Source organism: Oryzias latipes, chromosome 3 (genome assembly GCF_053564925.1).
Source record: "Oryzias latipes strain Hd-rR chromosome 3, Olatipes_Hd-rR_3.1".
Classification (NCBI taxonomy): domain Eukaryota; kingdom Metazoa; phylum Chordata; class Actinopteri; order Beloniformes; family Adrianichthyidae; genus Oryzias; species Oryzias latipes.
Window position 1 is genome coordinate 2,245,367 of NC_136239.1, and position 8,330 is coordinate 2,253,696.

The following is an 8,330-nucleotide window of genomic DNA, read 5'->3' on the forward strand; positions in this document are numbered from 1 at the left end:
GCTTACACAGTGACGTAATAAAGGTGTCTGAGATGTCCAACAGACATCCACAATAGATGTGGATTAGTTATCAAATAGATATCTTGTTCCTGGTGTGAAGAAACTACCCAAATGGCATGTTTATAACGCACAAGTCATGATGGGACCACAGCACGATTGGCTGTGGGAAAGTCGTCTGCTAGAGATCTAAACAGCGATGTGCAATTGGCCTCTTTGAATAGGCGGCCGTCAAAATGCATATGTGTAGCTGTAAACATCAAAACACCCATGATATAGATATCTAATAGGTGTTTTTTCTGTCAAGTGGGGGATGGTATTGAGCCCCTTTGCAGTGAAACACTTGCAGAATTGGCCGACACCTGAACGTCGTCTTGTAAAAGAGCCGATGTCTGTGATATTTACTCATGTCATTGATTTCCTCACTCTGATTATCACAGCATTTGGCTGGCAGATGGCGGGTTGGTGGTAATCCCATCTGCCCCACGGACTGAACCTTTGAACTCCTCCCAGTCTAACACGCAACACCCCCTTTACCAAAATCTTTAACGGGCTGCACGGCTGAAGACTAGCCTCTCACTGGTGAGCAATGGCTGTGTCAGCAGTCAGTAGATGAGCCTGGTTGAGGGGCTGGAGGGGGGGTTATTAGGCAGGTGGTGGTGGTGGTGGTGGGGGGGGGGAGTATTAGTGTCCCACTGATGCTGAAAAGGCTCCATTGTTATTAAGAGAATGTACTGTAAACAGTGTAGCTACTGTAACTGTACATGCTGCCGACAACAAGCCAAAGCCCCAAAATCTGAGCCGAAGACAAACATTTACGTGAACAAAATGTTCCTTCATCTAAAAGAATCACTTTGAATTTGACAGCTCTTTTTTCCATACAATAAATGACAGAAGGTCAATCAGCAAATGAACCATTTCCTCTAGAAATGCCCCCCCCCAAACACACACACACAAACACACACACACAAACATCCTGTCCAGCTCAAAGGGCCACGCTGTTCGGAAAAAGGCTTTAGTCTGTAAAAACAAAGCAGCGGGGCCGTGTCCAGGCAGAAAGAATCGTCACAATGGTCATTTCAGTTACCTCATTTGCTGTAATCTTCTTGCCTTCTCTGTGTTTCAAAAGACCCTTAATCTCATCTAAAGTCATGGGACCTAATCCTCAGCAGCAGCAGCAACAGTGGTCGAGGTAAATTACTTCTTTGACTGACAGCCATCTGCTGGACGTGTGTCTAATTAGACTGTTTTACTTACTGGTTGATGCCGAAAGGAAACTTGGATTGATGCGTGTCAGCGTTCGGTTCACGTTTAAGGTTTCTCTGGAGAGGAAAGTTATTGTCAACCTGCTTTTGTCTAAGCTTTATGTTTTAAATGATCATCAAACTGAGGCAATGAAGATTATTACATTTTCAACGTGTCTTCAGCCCTGAAGGCAAAACACCAACTTTTTCTCTTAGCTTCTAACTTTTGAAATGAATATAATTTTAAGATCAAATTAAAGCATGCGGTAAAGAGCTGTTTATGTTACACTGTGTGCCGTAATCCGGGGAGGTAACGCATGAGAAGTAACTGTACCTGGAACTTGTAATCCTACTCTTTGACAACAGCTGACATTGAAAAGGATTACTCAAATCTGATTAAGGTGATTCGACGTTGAACTTCACCCGGGCGGATCGATCCACAGCAGCAAGAACCAACATTTCAGAACACAAACACCTGCAGCTAAGCAGCAAACAGGGTATGATCTGAAATCATTAAGAACAATGCAAAGTCTTTTTTTGCGTCTACCTGAAAAACACTGTTCAAACGGGGGGGAGAACGCCTACATTTCATTTTCTTTCATGTTGAGAGCATCCGCCCACCTGAAGATGTCCAGAGTTGACAGCAGCTGCTCCTCTGGGAGGATTTTACCAACAAACTGGTCAAAATAAAAAAAGCAGAGGAACCTTTTAACCTTTTTTTACAAAGTTATTTTAATGCATGAGCTAGAAAGAACTGTTGAGGTCATTTCTATTAGCGAAGGGACTGGGATTGAACCAGCATGCACTGGGGCGGGGTTGTGGTTTTCACCAGAGCAGGAGAAGCAGCAGAAAACGATGGAATATTAGAAAAAAAGCAATAGATAGAAGGCTGTGGATCAAAACGGCATGGTTGTGGATTGGTAAACAGATTGCCAGTCCACCTCTGCCGTCAATCAAACACATCATTTAAAAAAGGAAAAGCTGGAGGTGGGGGTGGACGGGGGAGTGTTCCAGCAGAGACTGTGTAGCGATGCCCAGAGGTCGATCGTTAAAACGATTCGTCCAACATTTTCAGCCAGCAGGTTGGACGTCTTTGACAAGTAAAGCACAAGGACATGATGGACGCCACTCTGGAGGGAATCAGTTCAGAAACAGAGCAAAATCCAGCTTTTATTTTGAAAGTCCATTTCCATTCATCAGCAAGTTCATTTGTATTTAGTTTGGACTTAAATATTTAACTCCAAGCTAAATGTATAAAGCTTAATATTTCATTTGAACTCAAATATTTATTCAACAAATAAATGTTTAGTTATGAAGCTTAAATGTTTAGTTTGGAAATAAAATATTTAGTTCAGATCTAAATAATTAATTTGCAAACTAAACATTTTACTTTGTAAAATTAAATATTTATTTTACAAACTAAACGCTTTTTTGTATATAATTATAACATGTTTTTACCTTTAAATTAAATATGTAGCTTAACAAAACATTTATGAAGTAAATGTAACATTTATAAATGCCTTTTTTTGTCCTGTCCAGCAGCTGTGCACACAGATGGGAGCTGAAGGCCTCTTGTGTTGGACATGTTTTACTCCAACAACAAGGGTTATGAATCTTCTGACACGCTAGGTGCATATTTGAATAAACCCCTTTTGTAATTTAGACTAAACTTTATTTATATTAATCATTTTTGTAACACTTTTTCGTTGGACCAGACAAAAAAGAAAAGGAGGGAAGAAGATGGGGGGATTCTAGAGGGGAGGGGGGTAAATCATAAAGCAGCATAAAGCAACAAGTTGCTGGATGTTTATAATCATTTACAGTTAGGTTAAGATGTAATACAAGTCTAAAAGGGGCGGGGCCTGTGCACACCCATTCAAATATTATAAACACACCTGTTGGTTCTAATATTGTTCACGTACAAGCTGGTAAACATGGACATGATACAACTACCATTCGCACACGCATATGCATTTAAACCTACACATGTGAAACATCTCATTCAGTCAAACTATTTGTGCAAAGGTGAGATGACACCTGTGCTTGAGTGAGTGTTTCTGTTCTTCTAAGGTGGATGATGGGATGTAAAAAGAAGAAGGGAGAGATGCACATCCATCTTTGCTAAAATTCGGATGTTGTTTGTTTTGTGGGAGAAACAGAAAAAGGCCGACTCAAGAATGACATCATAAAATGGGCGGCACCCACAAGGAGAGAAAGGCGGAGCCTCAGAGATCAAGTCTGTGGATAGAAAAAGACTCAGGAAAATAACTAATATTTTAAAAAAAAGTATTCTTTTGTGTGCCAAAGGTAATATATAGTGATATGTATGGATATTGCTTACTATAAAAGGCTCAAGAGTAGCATGAGATAGAACCTTTACATTTTCTTGTGTAGGACCTCTGTGGCAGGGTCAGAGTCAGCTCGCACACAAATGTCTTTATCAAGACAAACGTTGTTTCACAAAACTGCCACTTGCATTAAGATTTGAGCAAGCAGTCAGAAGTGAGCCAGATGTAACATCATCTGTGCATGAGACGGATTCAGCTGGCTGTGGGAGGGGCCGAGTCACAGACTACAGGATCTCTTGAAAGTAGAGAATACAAACAATATGAGCTTCAAATTAGAATCTCAGTAATTCATCAGTAAGGCTTTAGAAAATGTAAGTGGACTCGTGACCCTTGCCTGTTGTTCTTTTTTAAGAAAAACGTTTGGAAATCTGTAAACAGAGTCTCACGTTGCTGATGCTACTGACTCTTTAGTGTGCAAATGAAAATAGATGACAGATGCAGTTGGGCGTTCTTGTTGTGGTTTTGATACAATGAACAAGCGTTGTTTGCTGCTGTTAGATGCTGAGTGAACGTGGATCTCCTAAGAAGAACACTGAGCTGCATCAAGAGGATCAGCTGAGCTTCAATCTGACATTTATCTCTCAGCGTCTTTCTGCTGATGCTAGCATGAAGTTGCTTTAGGAAGCAGCTGTTTGCTCTCAGAGAAATAGGTCAGGACTGTCAGAGTGGACATGTGGCCTGCCAGAGAGCATCTGCAAGTGGCCTCCATGTTGGATGTTTGTCATTCTACGAAGCCTGTGATCTGACATTGTTATAAAAAAATCAATAATTTGTTCCCACGAAATAATTAATTCATTCCTACGAAACAATAATTCACGTGATCAGTCATTCATAAAGACGGATGGCTTGCTGCTTGCCCATGTAATATTCTGATACACATTTATCCTGTTGTATTTCAAGGCAAGTCAACTTTATTAATAAAGCGCTTTCAAAAACAGCAGAGGCTGACCAAAGTGCTTAACAATGAAAGATAAAACAAAACAACAATCCAAAATAAACAAAAATATACAAAGTAATAAAAATCAATGAAATCACCAACTCAGACTGAGTTAAAAGTCAGAGAGAAAAAGGGAGTTTTCAACTTGGATTTCAAATCATTCATTGACCGGGCCTGCCTAACCTGCATAGGCAGTGCATTCCACAAGCTGGGCCAGCAACAACAAATGCCCCATCCCCTCTGAGTTTCTACCCTGTCCTTCATCCAGAAGCAGCTGGTCAGCTGATCTAAGCAAGCGGGAAGGGGAATGCAGCTGTAGCAGCTCAGAGTAGTAGATTTAAAAACACATAAAAGAATTTTAAAACGAATTCTAAAGTGGACAGGCAGCCAATGGAGAAGCCGGAACTGGTGTGATATGCTCTCTCTTCCACGTTCCAGATAACAAACGTGCACCAGCTGGAGATGGGAAACGGACGAGTGGGAGACGCCAAGATAAAGAGAGTTACAGTAATCCAGCCGAGTTGTAACAAAGGCGTGGATTACTGTCTCAAAGTGCTTTCGTGATAAAAACGGTTTGACTTTATGGCCAGCTGCCTTAACTGAAAGAAGCACTACTCACTACTGAACTGATCTGCTTGTCCAAATTAAAACCATTGTCCATCTTCACTCCTACGTTTGTGACGGTAAATATAACAGATTGAGTGAGAGAACCCAGAGCTTTAGGGTGTGACTCACTGTTGACACTGGGACCGGAGCCAATCACTCACTGAAGTGGAGAAAGTTAAGAGCCATCCAGGCTCTTAATTCCTCCAAGCACTCAATTAAAGAGCTGATTGAGTAGGCATCCTTCTTGGTCAATGGCACATATATCCATCCATCCATCCATCCATCCATCCATCCATCCACCCACCTTCCTCTGTTTATCTGGAACGGGCTCATGGGGGCAGCAGTCTAAGCAAAGATGCCCAGACTTCCCTCGCCCCGGCCACTTCCTCCAGCTCCTCTGGGGGGACCCCGAGGCGTTCCCAGGCCAGCAGAGAGACGTAGTCTCTCCAGCATGTCCTGGCTCTTCCCCGGGCCCTTTGCCCAGTGGGACATGCCCGGAACACCTCCCAAGGGTGGTGTCCAGGATCCGGACTAGATGCCTGGGCCACCTCAACTGACTCCTCTTGATGTGGAGCAGAAGCGGTTCTACTCCAAGCTCTCTCTAAGAGACCGCCCAGCCACCCCACAGAGGTCGGGCTCTGGAATGGGCCGAGGCTACGACAGGACAGACGCTCCGTGTCTGATTACTCAGTTGACTTCCACAGACAAAAGCAGGTTGGGACACAAGAACCCTACCGTCAGTCTTCTATAATGGACTAACTGACTCAATCAATCAAAGACGAACTATTGCATTATGATAAACCAGCATCACTTGACTCTTTGATCACTCTCTCCATCAGGATCGATAATCGCTTCCGGGAGCGCCGCAGTTCTCAGAACTACAAGTCCCAACCAGCCTTCCCGAGATCTATGCCACGTCCGGTCATGCCCCCTTCTGGCCTTCCTCCGGCCGAATTTGTTACCTATTCATTAACCCCTCAGGGGCCGATGCAGCTAGGAAGGATGCGTTTAACACCTAAATAAAGAGCTGAGGATGTGATTGGCTGCAGCCTTCCATCTCTCCAAGACCTATACGTCTCCAGAACCCGGGGGTGTGCAGGTCGGATAGCAGCCGACCCTTCTCACCCTGGACATGGTCTACTTGAACCACTCCCTTTGGGCAGAAGGCTACGGTCCATCCGGACCAGAACCTCGAGACACAAGAACAGTTTCTTTCTCTCTGCAGTCAGACTCATGAACACTTTTTAACTCTTCCCCCATTAAACGTGTCACTATCGGTCCAGTTTTCCATTCCCTGCACCTTATTCACTCTCTGTTGCACTATTGTATTTCTTTTTATTGTTCTGATCACTGTGTCAATGTTTGGCTCATTTTATTATTGTCACTTTGTTATTATTATTAGTGTTTTATGAGGCACATTGGCACCGCAGCAAATTCCTAGTCTGTGAAACTGTTTTGTTCACTTCACTGACAAAAAAACCCTCTGATTCTGATTTAGGTTTCTCTTCTTCAGAGCGGGAAAATGACTCACTTCCAACTGATTCTGCCTGAAAGCAGATTTAGTTTGTTTCAACACCTCCTAATGTTTTTTTCCACAGACCTACAAAAGCAAAATTCTGATGAAATAAACATTTTTTAAGTTGTTTTGCATCTCTTTTAATGAAGTGGGACATTACATTTACACAAATGTTTAAAAATCTGAGCATAGAAAGGTAATGTGAAAACTGTTAAAGAGTAACATTCGCCATGTACGTTTGAGAGTTCTATATGGATGATGCTTCAGTTTTTGTCCATCAAAGGAACTTTCCCTTTAGGCCGCCACATCATTTATATGATGTTCAGACGTAAAGCTCCTTAGTGGGGGGGCTTAAGTAAGTCTGAGGTTTAGATGGTTGATAAAGCCGTATGATACAGAGTAACCTCACAGAACCAACATAATCCCATATAGCTGACACAGAATCGGTACAATTAGAATATTTCTCATGATGATGATGATGATGATGGTGGTAGAAGACCGAAGATATGAGTACTTTGTAGTTTCAAAATACTAAGGATAAATGTGAAAAGACATTGTTTTAATCTGACCATGGACACAGAGCTCAAGGTAGAACAGTTTGTGAGCAAACAGATGAAGAAGACAACGGCGATGATGCAGAGGATGAAGACAGGCAGCTGTCAGAGCTTCCCACCTGACACACAGGTAAGAGGCTCAGCGGCCACAGTCAGATCCCAGAGGCAGCTTTATCCAGCAGTTATATAACAGAACACACACACATGGACGCAGCGTTGATGTGAGGATGCAGTCACACTGCCATCGTCAGCACGGGTCAGATCAGATTTGACCCCTACAAACCCTCCCCCCACCTTCCCTGAGACTCTCCTCATGATCCATGGTAACACCTATGTGTGTGTATCATGAGTGTGTGTGTGCCTTATCTTTCACATGAGCCTCATTCAGTTAGGTGAGATTAACAGGTGGCGATGCAATCGACGGTTTTGTTGTATGTTTATGATTGTCAAATGTAGCAGGTTCGTCATTTTGGGAAAATGATCTCTGAGGTCACACCGGTAGTGTTGGAAGGACACAGTGATGGGAGTTTTCTCCGACCACCTCTACAACGTTCCAAAATGGGGTTTGGTAAAGTAAAGTTTGCAGCTCTGTTGGTGCCCAGCAAAAACCACCGGCCACTTTATTAGGTCCACCTTACTAGAACCGGGTTGGACCCCTTTTGCCTTCAGAACCGTCTTAAGCCTTGGTGGCATCGATTCAACAAGGTTCTGGAAACATTCCTCAGAGACTTTGGTCCATATTGACATGACAGCATCACACAGTTTCTGCAGATTTGTCTGCTGAACATCCATGATGCTGATCTTAACAGAACAAAAACATAAAACAAGTAGAACAATATAAACCTCACCTGCTGTTAGACACTTCTATGAAGAAAACCGTCACATTAATGGCATTACATAACATCGATCCTCTAATCATTCTTTGAATCCTAATATTAGACTACTCCCATGCTAATCTGTTTGTCTTGGCATAATCTATGGCCTGCTCATGTAAGCAAGTCTCCACCTAAAACTTGACGGTGTCACTGTGTAGTGCAGGGTCACATTATTATGTAAAGGGTTAGAATGCTGTGACTGGCAGGCTCTCCACAGAGAAGATGATGATCTGATCTGCAGCTCCTCTCTCTC

The 8,330-nt window shown here is 42.8% G+C and overlaps 1 long non-coding RNA gene across 1 annotated transcript; it reads left to right on the forward strand.

Annotated features, from left to right (window-relative positions):
- The first annotated feature begins 1,000 nt into the window (after positions 1–1,000).
- Positions 1,001–6,778, forward strand: LOC144991107 (uncharacterized). The gene is made up of 3 exons (XR_013655008.1): positions 1,001–1,189; positions 1,643–1,738; positions 4,965–6,778. It is a non-coding gene; the product is annotated as an uncharacterized LOC144991107 (long non-coding RNA).
- The last annotated feature ends 1,552 nt before the right edge of the window (positions 6,779–8,330 follow it).